The sequence below is a fragment of the Falco punctatus genome, assembly GCF_963210335.1.
Source record: "Falco punctatus genome assembly, chromosome: 9".
NCBI lineage: Eukaryota > Metazoa > Chordata > Aves > Falconiformes > Falconidae > Falco > Falco punctatus.
Genome location: NC_137589.1, coordinates 10,909,286 through 10,925,279, shown reverse-complemented (window position 1 = coordinate 10,925,279; position 15,994 = coordinate 10,909,286). Strand labels below are relative to the sequence as shown.

Here is a 15,994-nt window from a genome sequence, read left to right as displayed (position 1 = left end):
GATCAAAGCGGAAAAGCACAGCTATAAGGGAAAATATAATTTCTTAAAAAAAAATGTGATAATATGTTATCTGTCTTCGAAAATTATATAGCACCTATTGATATATATTCTGACCTCTGTAGCACCACATCAATGCCTGTTGGCATTAACAATACCACAAAACTGTGAAACCGTGACGTGCAGAATTCACCGCTATGATGCCAGTGTCTCTGTTTTCTTCTGGTACAGTGTTGCAAGGTTATCTGTAACGCACCTCATCCTTATATCATTTTTAATGCCAAAAAACTGTTGAGATTTTCAAAAGTGAAAATACTCAGGTTCCTGCAGAATAGTTCATTTTAAATAGCCACACAGCCTTGTAACAATGGCTAAAATACCCCCTGTGAGGAATAGCAAAATTCCAACTTAGTCACTAAGCTCAGAAATGTATTTCCTCTAATAGCTGCAAGCTCACAAATATTCCCACCAGTTCACAAGAATAGTACCAGTTCCCTTCAGCATGGGCTAGACCAGGCCAGCTTTTCCTTTTTTCTAACCCGTACAGTCCTCCAGGTGCATCCTTTAAGCCTTGCACACTTTACATAATCTTGCACCCTGCGGCATAAAATGTATACCTTCAATTTCAGGTGACAAAATCAGGACTCCTGCAGCCCTACAACCCTCTCATTTTAAACATTTGGAATTTAAAGATTTAAATTTAAATAAAATTGTGATGATAATGAAATCAGAAGTACCATATAGTACACACTAGTGTGCTGGATCAATGGCTTTAGGTCAATCTAATATAAGGGAGCTGGACCTAAGCAGCATGCGGAGGAGCCTCCTAGCCCATCGGGCTAGGAGGTCATTCCTTGAAGGAGAGTCAACTGTAAGTAAACATGCAGTTTTGCTCCTGCATCTGCTTGATACCGTCATTCACTTGGGTTTTGTTGACTAACAGGAGCAGGGTACTTATGATCTGGTATTATGAATAAGAAAGGGATTAGATTAATGGCTTTTCACCATGCACAGGTTTAGGAGTTAGCTGCAAGTCTGTCACCTGCTGAAAACACCTATTAAAATAAAAGGGAAATGGAAAAATTAAGAAAAAAAAGGGGGGAAAGGGAAAGAGTGAAAAGGGAGAAATTAGGAGCAAACTGGGCTGCAGTTCTGTGTGCTGATCTTGCTGTATGTTCATATCCAGTTGTTTCCCATCCAATACACAGCATTAGCCCTGTTTACAGCACCAGCTTTCTAATAGTCCACAGGACTGTGATATACAATTGAAAAAACTGTGCCTATGTTAAGGAGGTTTCTTCATTCTAACATGAGAATAAATATTCTTCATTATTTTTTTTCTGTTACTTTAGAGGAGTATTTCACAGTACTATGTAAACAATATTATGTATAATCAGAATCTTAAATGAAAAAAATAATCCCCCTTTAAAACAGACAGATCTGTCTTTCTTACCTAATAGTTTCTGCAAGACTAGTAAAGAATAAGTCCCTTCACATAAGAATAAGGACATAAGTTATAAGAGTTGAAAAAACCCAACTCTTGTCATGTCTGACTACAAAACAGTTTTTACAATTAAAGAAAACAACAGAGAGTCTTGAGGAAGACTATAAAGCACTTGGAATTACATCAGTATTTAAAAATCACTGTTATCTTTTTTCTCTGGTAAAGCAGCAGCCCATATAACTCAGAGCTCTGACAGGAACAAGTTACCCCCAGTCACCAAGCGTACACCCGTGAACAGCAATGATCTCTGTGAGTCCTCTTAGCTAAAGTAGAACCAACCACACCAGATCAGTCATTAGTAAAACAGAGTTAATTTAACTCAAATTCCAAATACATAACCAACTATCAGGTATCAACTCACTCCAGTCGCTTATTTGCGTGTCTGCACTTTATCCCACTGAATTACATGGATAGAAAAACCCAAAACTGATAAAAGGTGACAGAAGCAAAAAGGCTTCCCTAAATAAATAAATAAGTAAATAAATAGATAGATGGTGTGGGGGATGTTAATTAGTTGAAAATGCAGCATGGTTCCTACCATAGGCTTATCTAAATGTGGTATGTGTAGTGCAGTGAAATCAAGTTGATAGAACTTAATTTCCTTACTTTTTTTCTTATTTTTCTTCTTATTAAATGTGTTAACTTCCCCTATCATGAAAACAGCTCTTCTTTCAGGAGCTGCCCTACTTTAGTAATAGTATGCTCATACAGCTCTCTTGAAAACCACCACTCCACTTAGATTACCTAAATTTTTGGCTATAAACACAACATTGGCTGAAATTTCCTCTGAGTCTTTCTGGGGTTTATTCGTACAATATCCTTCCACCTATGCTGTTTTGTAGCCATACTAGCAATAAGTAATGAACCTTTTGGCCTGGCAGGAATGGCGATTCACTGATAGAAAATTGCATGGTCCATCAAATACAGCAAGAATCACCTCTGATTAGCAAACATTTTAGAAACCTTCGTGGATATTTTTATGGAAGCAGAAAGATAAGGTTTGTCACTAACTAAAACCAGGTTGGAGGATATGCCTTAAAAACACTGCCTACAATAATGGGAGTAAAGCTCAGGAGAGTTAAAAAAACTCAAACAAAACCAACCCCCAAAACAAAAAAAACCAGCCCTCTAAGAATCGACTCATAATAAATTTAGGCAGCAAATCAGAAACTGAAAATGGGATAGAAATGAATTTTGTATCTCACGACCAAAGCTGCAGGGAACAGTTTACCAGAAATTCAAAGTCTGGTGAATAAGCCCCTAAAGGCTCACTTGGAAAAGCTTAAAAACTGACTGGCATTTTCCCATCAGGCATGGGATGAAAAGCAAACCTGAGAGCTGCCAATATTTATCTCTCTGCATTTGGAGACTGCGGTTTTTATCTGTGGAGGAAACCAGCTGGGGAGGAGAGAGGCAGAAAGGCTTTGTGAAACCAGAGCAAACACAGTTCCATTTTTTCCCCACAGAGATTTCCCTGCTGACATTAATTAAAATTTCTTTAAGGTTATGCACTTGGAGAGTTTGTTTTCTTTTCATTCTTAAATAGCTTATTCACCATGTGACAGATTTTGTTCTGCTCGGTGCATTAAATGCTGCAGGATGGGGAGAAAAATCTTACAGGAAGATGCTTTTGCCAGGGGTCCAAGCACATGGGTGGGAGCATAACTTGAAAGTCAGCACGACAATGTAAAAGATCCAAATATTCAGCCATGAAATGCCTCAAAAATATTGCATAACCGGAAAGTTATTGCCCAGATCCTCCTAGTTCAGGGACAACACCTGAAGGAGCTGTATAGTACATACAGGCAACAGCTACGAGGCACCCAGGCACCAGCTTCATCATCCTCGCAGCATGCTTCCAAATAGCAAGGGCTCCAACACGCACGCTGCAGCACATCCCTCTGTAACAGGCTAAAACACAACCACCCCAGCCACCCTTCCTGTGTCTCTGCACTCTCACACAGCAACAGTCCAAGAACAGTACTTGCATAAATAACCAAATACACCTAAATTTACACCAAGTCAGCTATTCTTCACAGATCAGTCCTGCTGGCTGTTCTATGCAAGCCATTCCCCACTGACCTGTCTGCCCCCACACAATGACTGGGAGCAGTATCAAGGAGTCCTATTCTAGATTTCACGCACTAAGTGTTTTTGTTTACACTACAGGACTGATATTGATTGAAAAAAGGTGACCTTTCAGCTTGGCTGACAAAGTTTGCCATCTTTTTACTTGGTGGGATTTCTGGTTAGGAAAACTAGATGACTCTGTGTATGTGCTAACCACTAAGAGCTTAGACTGGTGATGGGAGTACCTTAAACAGATCATGGGTCGAGGGATGTTTGGAATAAGTATTAAAAAAAAATATTGAAAAATAATCTGTTGTTTCTCCAAGTTTTCCAAGTCTGCAGAACTTGGCAGAAAATCTTGTGAGAAAATGTTAGTATTGCCACTGTTTCATATTTCCCATCAGATTCTGAGCTCTGAGAGTATCTCCTTACACAGTAGTGCAGCACAGAGTGTTCTCACAGGAACCTGCAGACACTGAGTTTATTCAAAAGCTAATGTAAATGCAGCTTTTTCACAAGACTGGATGAACAAGGATATCTCACATTTCATAACCAGGTTTGCCTTTTTAAATGTGAAAACCAAAGCCAAAACATGAAAAAAAGGAAATAACTTTTTTTTTTTATTCGTGGGGGAATTTTAGCAGCACTAACTGTAAGGCTTATTTGGCACCTTAGCGATCCTCTAAATATGTTTTTAACTGCCTTGGGAATGATGGCTGTGGCAAGATCCAGACGAGCAAAAGACAGTTGGATGAGCAGTATAAAGCCATCCCTGCACAGTGAAGCAGCCTTTCTAATGAGAGGAGAGCGGCTATTCAACATCTTGTCATCTGAGTTGTCTTATCCAGTAATTTGGTTACCACTTTTCTAGAAAAAGTAAAAACTTCTGTAACCTTCTTGGGTAGAAGCTAGTGGCATTCCTTTGATCTATGTCCCAAAACATCTTAATTTTCCTATGTATCTCATAAAAGCTCTGTTTTTAATAAGTATCAGTAGAATTATTGCACTGAGGTAAAAAAAAATGCAGTGAAAAACACCCAGACATTACATAAAGGTCCAATTAACTGCAGTGCAGAATCACAGTGCTTATGAAGAGCTATCCAAGACAATCCTACACAAGGAATTTACTGTGAGAGGTGCTAAACACTTCATATTATTTTATTCAGAAAAAAAATTAACGTTTTAAACTGAAAAAAAAGTTTAAAGTGTTTCAGCAAGTTAAAGATATTGGGAAGGGTAATTTGAAAATTTGCTGTAGGCTGATTTTGTTATTGGAAAATCAAATCAGTGTTTTCCGCAAGGGAAAAAGTTGTGTTGAAAAATTTTAACAAGCTTTAGTGAAGTCAGGGCACCAATGGGAAAGGTTTCATGAAAATTTAAATCCAGAAGATGAGTTATTAATATAATGATATTAAGGTTAAATATATTGTCTCAACCAGAGACAGACCTCCCAAGTTTACTTGTTGCTTCAAATTGGGCAAATGGGGACCTGAATCTGCATCTCTGACATTCAGTTTAGGTATTATCACTCCTTCCCTATCAGCAATTACAGAAGCAGGGTGGGGGCTGTGGTGTAAATGTTTCTAATTCTGACAAAGTGGATGACGGACATAAATGAAACACAAACCTTAATGAAATGGTAAAGTGTTAAGACAAGGCACTGACATTTTCTCAAAATTTTGTAATTATTTTGGCAAAAGATTCCATCACAGCTCTGAAAATAATTTCCATTTTGAGACAAAAGACTAAGTAACCCAACAGCATCTTTTATCTGTTGAGTTTAATCTCAGATATTTTGAGTCAGATTTAATAGAGAAAAACAGCTTCAATGGAAAAACTAAAGTTAAAGATTCATTCTTCTGCAGTCTGCCACTCTTCTTAACTCATGTCATTTAGATCACTGGAAAACTTCCCGAAATCATTCCTGTTTTTCTGAATTCTCCAATCAAAGGCCACTTTGCCTGTAGCGGGGTCCCAAATAATGACAGTAACAGCACACTATATATTATTTTTTCCTTACTAGAAAGAGATCCCTGAAATCCCTGCTCTGCAGCAAAGTGGAACCAAATACAACTTGGTTAACGTGTCACCATACACACCACCACTGTGATGCCATGTAATACAATGATTAAGGTTTCTCTGTATTGGTCTCTAAAACATACTTTGGTTAAACCACCACAGATGACAGATGGGTGTTACTCTGCCCTAATTTACATCAACTGGAAAGAAAATTTCCTGTTTGTTAAAGGTGCCTGAACTGAAACCAGAAAAAACAGAAACTACTTCCAGACACAGGCTTCATTTGAAGGCAAAGTTTTTAATTACTCGGTAACTGGCTGTAAATTCTAAACATAAACTCAGTCTGAAGTCTGCTTAAGTGTACACTGAATTGCCCAATACTTCATCACTTAATATGTGATTTCACATTCCCATAGAACTGTGGTGTTATCATGATATGCATGAACTGCAATGGCTCAAAGACAAATACACCACACACTTTACAGTCTCACAAAGCATTGTTGTGCCATTACACCTATATAGCCAGTGAGAAGTTTGTTTTGACAGAAGGTAAACACAGTGATACGTACTTTCCAGAGGTACTCCAAAGGACTACCAACAGTTCATTAAAATGGAGTTCTGCACACCAAAAGCTGTAGAAAATCCAGATTTAATTCCATGAACTACAACTAATTATGATTCGCGTATGTCAAAACCTCATCATGCCTTTTGGTAGCCAGCTGATGGAGGGTTCAGTCATACCTCTTCAGGAGGTATGTCTTGACATTTAGCTTTTATTAATCATAATTAGATTTCCCAAATAAAAGATAACAGATTAACTCTAATTTTTATTTAATTTAATCTGTAACCCTTCAGGTACACGAAAAACATCATTGAAATACAGGAAAAATACTTTTAGTTTGCATATTAAAAAACATTTTCTTCATCTATTGTCTCAAAAAAACCCCAGAAAATGTCTAACTATGTCATCGAATTAAGTTTACTTCCACACAAGTATTTGTTTCACCATCAGTACCACATACATGAATGCCCAAGAACTGCTCAGCTACCAGCACGTAACATTCTTACCAGGTCCAGGCTTCTGTATGAAACCACCTTTTCCTTATTATAACAAAGTTACCTGTTATATCTGATTTTTCCAGAACCTTTTCTGGAAATAAATCGGGCTGTTTTTTACATGTACAACATAATTCTCTAAGCAGGCATGCGATCCCCATTGGAAATACCCAACAGAAAGTGTGTGAAATAAACCAAAGAATTTAAAGCATCTTCCGTTGTCGTTAAAAAAAATGCAGCAAACATACTACTTATATTTTGTATGTATTGAGTAAATACTGATTTCACTAGCAGCACAAGGAACAACCTGAGGGGTTTTAGTTGGCAAGTATCTATGATTTCTATTAAATATTCTTGGGGAATTTCAGAGGAATTTCACCAGCTATTATTTTTTAAATGCTTGTGAATCTGTGAGATAACGACCGAAGAGAGAAACTGAGTGGAAAGCTGCAAAGAACCATCACCTGAACTGGGAGTACTACCCTAAGATTTGGTAGGAAGATATTTAGGCTGAATAATGGATAAGAGGGATTTGGAGCTGAGAGAGAAGAGGGAAGGGAGAAGAAAAAACAGCTACAATTGATGTGATTTCTATTTTTGTGTAGATTATCTGTGAATTAATTGCATAGGTTTATCTTTTTTATTATTATTATTTTAGCTGTGATGATAACAAAAAAAAACACCATACTGTTTCCAAATTAGTTATGTTACAACCTAAGCTGGAAAACATCTCACCCTGCAGAGATCGGTGGCAAGTTTGAAAAATTGCTTTCACCAAGTACTTTTCTAAATGACTCCAGCTGCCATGATCTAGTCAAATTGACATGCACAAAGTATTAAGAAATTAATCTCTGAGTGTTAACCTTTTAAGTGTCTGTGTGGGGATATCAAACAGATAAAGGGGAATTATTTTTTTGACTGCATACTTACAGCTTCAGTACTAACAACCTGTTCCTATGTCAGCACAGAGTGTAGAACTTAGCTGAAATAACAAGCAAAAATCCACCAAGATTCTCATGCAGATGAGTTCACTATTTTAATCATAACAAATTGGACAAAAGCTGGAGAAATTGTGAAGATGGCTATTTCATGATATTTTTAAGATACTGTAAGGAAGTCTGGATTTAATAGTTTCTATGCATTTAGTGGAGAAACTAGTTCAGCACTTTGATGCAGAAAGTCTGTTCTAGAGGGAAGTATTTTGTAAAAAGACAGAGGAAAAAAGGTAAAAGTAAATGAAATTTTAAAAGAAGTCTAAAACAAATCCTAAACTTCCAGTGTGTACAGATGAATACTGGAATACTAAATAAATACATATTTTTTAAAAATATATAAATTAAAAAAAATCCAATAATGTTCCCAAACCGTTTGTCTTTGGCCTATGTCTTTCTCTATGTTTCACAATCCCATGGTCTATAATCTACATTCAAAGAGCATTTTAAGACAAAGTGATCTGGGGGGTTGCTGCACAGTCCTCAGTAAAAGGAAAAGTTGAGTAAATTTAGGCAATCTCCTGGCTGAAATCAATGTTAGACAAAATGTTATTCACAGCGGTTACTGAGACCTCCATATGACTGAAGTTGATTAGACAGAAACGTTCTTAGTACTGTCAATGGAGTTTTGGACATTCAGCAACTCAAAGGGTCAAGCCTCAGCTTTATGGAGACTAGCTTTTCCCTGCACATCACATCAGCAGAAAAATAGCACTGCAATTGTTAACATCACTGCAGATAAAAAGGAAAAGGACATCACTGAAATTAATCAACACATTTTTTTTCCTTTACAAATTTTTTGTCGGTAATCTGCCCCTGTTTGTTTTAGTCTCATTTTGTTAAGAAGGGCTCTATAAGTGGAAGCGGAGGAAAAAGTCTGTTTTGTGAAAGCCACAGTCAAATCTGATTCCACCTGCAAGACCCTTAGATAAGCCTATCTCCAGTACAGTCTGCAGGAAGTGATAAGGAGGACCTTGCTCTTCTCTATTCACAGACCCAGTATATCACTGCTTTTTTTTGTGTAAATTAGCTTCTGATTAGATGGCTTGAGAAACAATTTCCAGGTAATGTGACTGCATTAGCTATCAGATTATATTTGTGTTCCCATTAGCAGGACTTAACTTTTCCTCCAGATCTTTATAGGTAAAAAATCAACACTCTGAAAGTCTAACAAAATTACAACAAACCAACCCAAACATCTGTTTCTAAATAGTGAGGTAACATCTCCCTTTTTCTGCAAAGCCTTCTCTTTTCCCTTCTGTTGCAGTGGGTAGGATTTAAGTTAGAGCACAGATTACGCTTAGCATTTCTGGTTTATCTTTCAAACATCATGATCATCACCAATCTTTGGACTGAGGTAGGCCTGATTTTTTTAAAAAAATTAATTACAATGTAACTTTCTGTAGAACTGACCTGGAGTTATACTGACACGTTTTTGACACATGAAGTTAAATCCTGAGTCTCTAACATATTTCACACCATATGCTTGTAGGCCTTCTTCCTCTAACCACAGGATTGGTTTCTCAGGGAAGATAAATCTGGTCCTGTGTAAATCAAATGAAAAGGTGCATAAATATCTCTTATCTAAGTATTGATTTGGTCAAAGGACTTTTTGCTTATCTATATTTTAAACCACTGCTACCAGTGGCAGTAGAGGAAAACCTCAGCATAATTTCTTGAAGGAATAGAGCCTTCAGACCTGCTGGTTTCTTAAAACATAAAAGCTTGTTGGAACAGAAAGAACATCTTGACATCAATAAAATAGGAAACACTAATCCAATAATTCCCTGCTTTGAAATACTAAACCAAAACAAAGAAAAAGAAAAACCTCAAACCTAACCCTCAAGTAAAGTCACTATTCTGTAATGGCAACCATAGTCCAGCACTGCCTTCATCGGTTTTACACCATGTTCCTCTCCGGTGGTGAAAAGCTGAGTCTTGTTGATGCAGGGAAATTAACACAGTAATTGATCAAACTGAGATCTGCTTCCTCCTGATCTAGGAAACTGATATTCTTCTCACTTCTTTTATTGCTGTTCTTGCTTGCTTGAACCTTGTAAACAGTAGCTGCCAAAAAATGAAAACTAGCATTACACAGAAATTGTTTGTATGATCAGAAAAAAATACCACATGCTTGTAGGATCATTTTTCCTTTTACAAGAGTCCTCTTAAGGCAGAAATACTTTTATTATTATTGAAGTCCTTCCTAAGGTTTAGAGCATTTTTCTTGTCTTGTTGATATGGCCAAGATTTCTTTGCAAAACCCAGGTCCTTCTGCCTTGTGAGGTTTTTTTGCTTGCTTTAGGATATTTTGGGTTGTTTTTTTGTTTGTTTGGGTTTTTTTTTTTTTTTTTTTGTGGGGTATGTTATTTTCTTTTAAGGCAAGATCTGTCCTTATATAGTTTTTCTTCAAAAAACACACTACAAATTTTTGCAGCTCTTTACTGTGAGAAGCCCTGTCATCCATCCTCTCTGATATCAAGGTTTCCCTAGTTGTCCCTGTGCCTTGACTTTCATGGGAGCATCTTAAAGCTCATTGTTCTAGAAAATGAAGCAATAAGCTTTATAAAAAAATTATATTTTTTCAGATTTCCTTTTCTGATAAATTTCTGCTACTCAAATCACAGATGCACTAACACACTGAGTCTCTCAGTTGTGGCACTGTATCTATGGGCCACCTGGAACAAGCCATCCTTCCGTGTGCCGCAGACATCTCAGTTTTAATAGAAAGGAAAATGTATAAATGCATGGATTTCAAGAGCTCTATGCATAAGCTAAATACTATTTTACCTACCAAAATTATGATAGCTTCCTGTATGTTGCAAAATACATGGTTTTGATTTTAAATACACTATCAGCATTTGACTAAAAAGATTACGGTTATGAAATAGCTTTACCCTGAAGATCTATTTTTTAAAAAATAGCCATTAAAGTAACAATTTTTGCTTGGTAGGAAAAAACTATTATCTAGCCACATTTACACAGACAGATGCTCAAAAGAAACCTGAAGTAAACCAGTTAGGTTTTTGTAGCTCTGACTTGCATAAACACATTTTCTTAAAGCCTTAAAGGCTGAACATTTTGCAACACAAGTGAATATAATGAAAGCATAGAGTTCAGTACAACATCATAGTTATCCATACTGTTTGATTATAAAAGGAACTTAATAGGAACACTTTTTCTTCCAGTATCACTCACTGCTGCTTTAAAAATGAACCTTTTGATAGCTGCTTTGTGATGCACCATATAATGCAGACATCCACTAGCAATGTCTACAAAGATTTGGATGAGAAGTGTGAAGATGTTGAACACTGTCATTTTTGGAAGAAGAATTAGAACAGATCATATCGTAGATCACACCCAAAACTGGTAAACTACAGAATAGCAGTAATCAGGAACTGGTAAGTAACCTATATGATTAATTAGAAAACACAAGAAAATAGTTAAAGGAGAGAAGAAAGTAAATGTCAGTAAACTCTGAAAGCTGTTCTGTTCCCTTCTCCTGCCCTTGCTCTAGACACCTTTGTGCACAGTATATATGAAAAAAATGAAGCAAAGCAGTCTGAGTTATTCATCAGTATTTCATGTCCATATGTAACTCATTTTGTGACTCTCTCTAGTGGCAGCAAACTGCATTACTGCTTGGTATTAACTGTCAGTTTTGTTTTGGAAACGGTTTTATTTACAGGTTACTGTAAAATGAGTTTGTTTGCTCCTTATGTTCCTACAGCACATTTGAAAGTTAATTATAAGAAGAAACTAAAGCTGGTGAAACAATAATTCAGTGCTGTTGAACAAGGACAGGCCATTTGAGAAAAGGCATTTTCCAGCAAACTATAGTCCATTAACATAATAGGAACTGCAAAGCCAAGGCAGCATCTGTCACCACTGATAAATCATATATTTATATCGGAGGATAATTCAAGAATGATGAGGACAAACCACAAGCTCTTCAACTGGGTTTAGAAAAGGTGTGAGATTTGTGAAATACTGCACATTCACCTAATATTAGCTTTTAACATAAATCACGCTGATACCAGACAACCATTTATTCCAACAGCCCACCCACAAAATTAATTTCTCTATGTCCAGCTCGTAACGATGCAAAACAGGCTGCTTCAGGATGAAAGTATAAAATGTGACTGTACTAAGTTAAATATTCTAGGGACTTGAGATCCTTGAGAACATAAGCATTTGTTTGGGATTCAAAAGACATGGAGCAAATTCCAAGGTTTTCTCTGCCTCTTTTCCTAATAGTACTTTTAGAAAGAATATAAACCCTTTGTCTGCTTGGACTATTGAACTTTCTTAACAAAGGATTGTCTTTCTACTGTAGTAAATCTCCCAAGTAAAGAATATAAATACTGAAATCAAGATAACGCTAGATAGCAACATAACTAATGCACATCCTCAACATTACCAGTTTTCAGGTACTTGCAGAGTATCTCCCCACTTAGACCAATGCTGGAAAAAACTATTCTACTCAACAGAGTACAGACTGATACACTTCTAGATGTTCAAGTAGCATTCACATTGATTTATTTATTCACCGTTCTTTTGGCTACTGCTTTACCAGATACCGATATGCTGCTGAGATGGTAATTTTTCCCCACTTAGAATACAAATTGCCACCTGAAGACAGCAATGAGATATCTGGTGTGTGGCAGTAGCACAAGGATTCCCCACAAGGCTTGGCAGACCCTGAAATGGAAACACCATGTCAAGGGCTGAGCAGATAATTCAGTCTCACTTCCTACATATTTATAATTAAAACAGCATTTAGACATATAAATATATTTGCGTGCATGCTTACTTATGATGGCATAGTTTATGGGTTTGTTCACCAAAACTGCCCAGCCCTAGGCAGAGCTCAGCCATCCCCCCTGTGCTCACAGAGGAGACCCTGAAGGGCAAGTTCTGCTTTCCTTGTGCCCTGGGTCTGCTGGATAAGTGGGGAGGCTGCAGCAAGCAGGAAAGGGAAAGGACAGGAGGAAATTCTTCCCCGTGAGGGCGGTGAGGCGCTGGCCCAGGCTGCCCAGAGCAGCTGTGGGTGCCCCATCCCTGGCAGTGCTCAAGGCCAGGTTGGATGGGGCTTTGGGCAGCCTGGGCTGGTGGAGGGTGTCCCTGCCCGTGGCAGGGGCTTGGAGCTGGATGGTCTTTAAGGTCCCTTCCAACCCAAACCGTTCTGTGATTCAAAATCGGGTTCACATAGTCCATAGTTATACCAAATAGACAGACAGAACAAAACTTCCTACATCACACTGTATTCAAAAACACACATTTAGCACTACTGAAACAAAATTAGGTGCATGAAGGAATTTGATACCTGCTGTGTTTTGAGAAATGAAACTTCCAAAGGAAATTTATTGGCCTACTGTAATACTTTTATCTTGGTTCAGGCTTCAACACTAGAAAAAGTGTGGAGTGCAGTTCCTTTTTGGGTGTCTCCTACCTCAAGAATGATGACAAGTGGGCCAAAAAAAGCTACTGCCAGCACTTCTTTGGTGCGATACTTGCATAAAACATTTGCAGCGTCTTCTTTGCAAGATTAATGTGTGATGAAAGGGCAAAGGCACTTAATTTGCTAACCGCTTCATGACTGCAATTCAAGAGACTCAGCAATCCAGGTCAATCACCATATATACTTGGCTTTCAACAAATGCTTGCTGGCTTTTATGTTGTTAAGGGATTAATATACTATAACTGTGCTAATTACATGACATGAGCCATTTAGTTTTATTCTTATCAGCTGCATACAATGGTATATTCTTCACAGACAGATGATTTCTCCCTACTGACATTATATGGGGGTTTAATTCATAGGGTATCATTTGGTGTTTGGCATCTATCATGGGCAACGAGGTTTATTAAAAAATAAACCATTTCAGCCTTCCTTTTTGATATTGCTGGTGGAGAAAAGAGAGGGGAAAAAATCCCAACAACTGACAGCTCAAAACCTTTAGCAAAATTAATTTATGGCATGAATTTGTTGCCTACACCAAAATCTGCCTTTCAAATCACTGTATATTAGAATGGTACACGTTGATTTTCTGTTTTGAAAGAGCAACGTGACCTAAACATCATCTAGCCTTTATTCACTGCTCATTCTGACATGCAAGCACACGGCTCAGTAATAGGATTATATATATATCAAGCCTATTACATGATCGGATTACAGTTCCTGATCCCAGGGATGCTTTTCAACCCTAACAGGGATTTTACATCTTGCACCTTTAAGGACCAGCAGTTTCTGTCTGTGAGCATCTTAGCTTTGAAATATTTGCAGATATGAGTAGATACTGAATAAGGTAGCAGAGATGCATATAGCTTCCACACAAACTTATTGTACTGATTTCATGAGTTCTGCTAATATAATTTACTTCTTTTGTATTGTTGCTCTGTTCTTATTAGGCTAATTCAGGAAATTAAAAGCTACCTTTGGTGGGCTATGTTTCAAGAACAGACAGGACACTCCAAAAAGGCTACAGTATCTTTTCAAACACTTTTCTATTGAAATAAAGAACTATTTACCCCTTCTTCCTATAGGTGTAGGAAGTACATATATATATAAACCTATATCTATACTACCCCAACTTGCATATTTGACTTTACATTGTCTCTACCTAAGAGTTATCCTTTATCATAGCAAAATATGGTCTGAGTCCTGTTATGTCATATAAACAGACTTATCTGAGTCATGAAAGTGTCAGTTCATGGAGCATGGGGTGCTAAGAAAGCCTTAGCTATTTTAGACTATATATTTCAATAGATAATAATATTCTTGTTCATTAAATTTTTAAACCTCAGTGCTATCAGGATTGTGTTGTCAAGACAGAACAAGTATAAAACATCTTAATGCTGTTTGGTCTGGCCCATCTGGAAGGCACCACTTTGCTATCAGCATCCTATTAATCTTGCTGGAGACCAAATTTTTACAATGCTGCAGTACTATTCAGTCACGTGTTTTCCTTCCATTGACATGGGTTATGAGAACAATTTGCGTGATTACCAGGATAGCTTTGCTTTTACTAATGACTATTTTACTGCTTTTATGGTTAAGAGAATATACCCCAATGGAAGCAACAGGAAAGGATGAAAGCTGATTATAAATCTCGGCGTTAGCCCATTCTGAGTCAGTATTGAAAATAGCTCTGAATTGAGGACAAAGAAAAATCTCATTACATATCATGAAAAGAGTCACAATTGATTACTAGCACTCATATTGACATCATGCCAGTCCTTCCCTCCATGGCTTAGAGAGAAAGGTGGTACAAATTCTTTTCTGTTAACTCCAAGTCAAGTTTTCCTTATTGTCATGATGTTCGGGGGGGGGGGGGGGGGGGGGGAGTGGAATAGAAGAAGAAAACAATAAGAAGCACAGATGGTAAAATGCATAACAAGTTTATCATCATGAATGTTGGTATAGTTAACAATTAATATGCACATACATAAATAGTGACAGATTTCAAAGCTTATTGCAGCACATTATGCAAACTGATATTCTGCTGTTGTGGTACCCAAGACCCCTCCCCTCCAGTTTTTATTAGGCTAAAACTTAGCTACTGAAAATGAACTAACACACTGTGGCAGACAGAGGTATCAAATACAATCTTCTCTCTCAAAACAACAAACCCACCCCCCTTAAAAATCTGTGACACACTTGATCGTACTTTGCAAGCATTTCAATCTATAGTAAGAATTAAAACCTCTAATATTTCAAGGGTACATCCATCAAGCAGTCTAGAAGACCTATGGTCTAGTTTCTATCTTTAAACACCTGAAAGATAATCTCACAGCGTTTATGCTTGGAATTATGATATATTTAGACCTTGCTTAGGGGGTTCATGAGATTCTTAGATATGTCATATAAAATTATAAAACAAAATCAAGTGTTACTCAACTGCCTTTCAGGTATTAATTAAAATATTTTTCTTTAACACATGTCATTTGCCATTACTAGTTTTGCCTTAGTGTAGATGTAGAAAGGACTGGGGGGGGGGGGGGGGGGGGGGGCGGGGAAGGTGGATTTCCTTGTTATTTTGGTGTGGTTTTGTAGGGGTTTTTTTGCTTGTTTGTGTTGTTTTTTTTTAAGGAACGTATATGTTCTGCCAGAATTTGTTTTGCTATGTGATGTATAGAAAGAAGTGGCTCACACATTAAAAGTGTGGGAGATCTAAAAGAGGAGAGCTTGACTGAAAGTCTAGTAAAATAAAAAGAAGATGAATTCACAGAAGGATTGCTTGCTTGTGAAAGCCTCTCCCAGCTGAGAAAAAAAATGGGACTGCATTTTCCCTGAGAGCAGTGTTCTGGCACTCTAGTTCATTGAACTATTTTAGCTCAACTTTTTTCTTAAATA

The 15,994-nt window shown here is 37.3% G+C and overlaps 1 long non-coding RNA gene across 1 annotated transcript; it reads left to right on the top strand.

Moving 5' to 3' along the window:
* The first annotated feature begins 697 nt into the window (after positions 1 to 697).
* On the top strand, positions 698 to 15,634 carry LOC308069140. Its single transcript, XR_013930294.1, has 2 exons — positions 698 to 12,552; positions 12,741 to 15,634. It is a non-coding gene; the product is annotated as an uncharacterized lncRNA (long non-coding RNA).
* Positions 15,635 to 15,994: the final 360 nt, after the last annotated feature.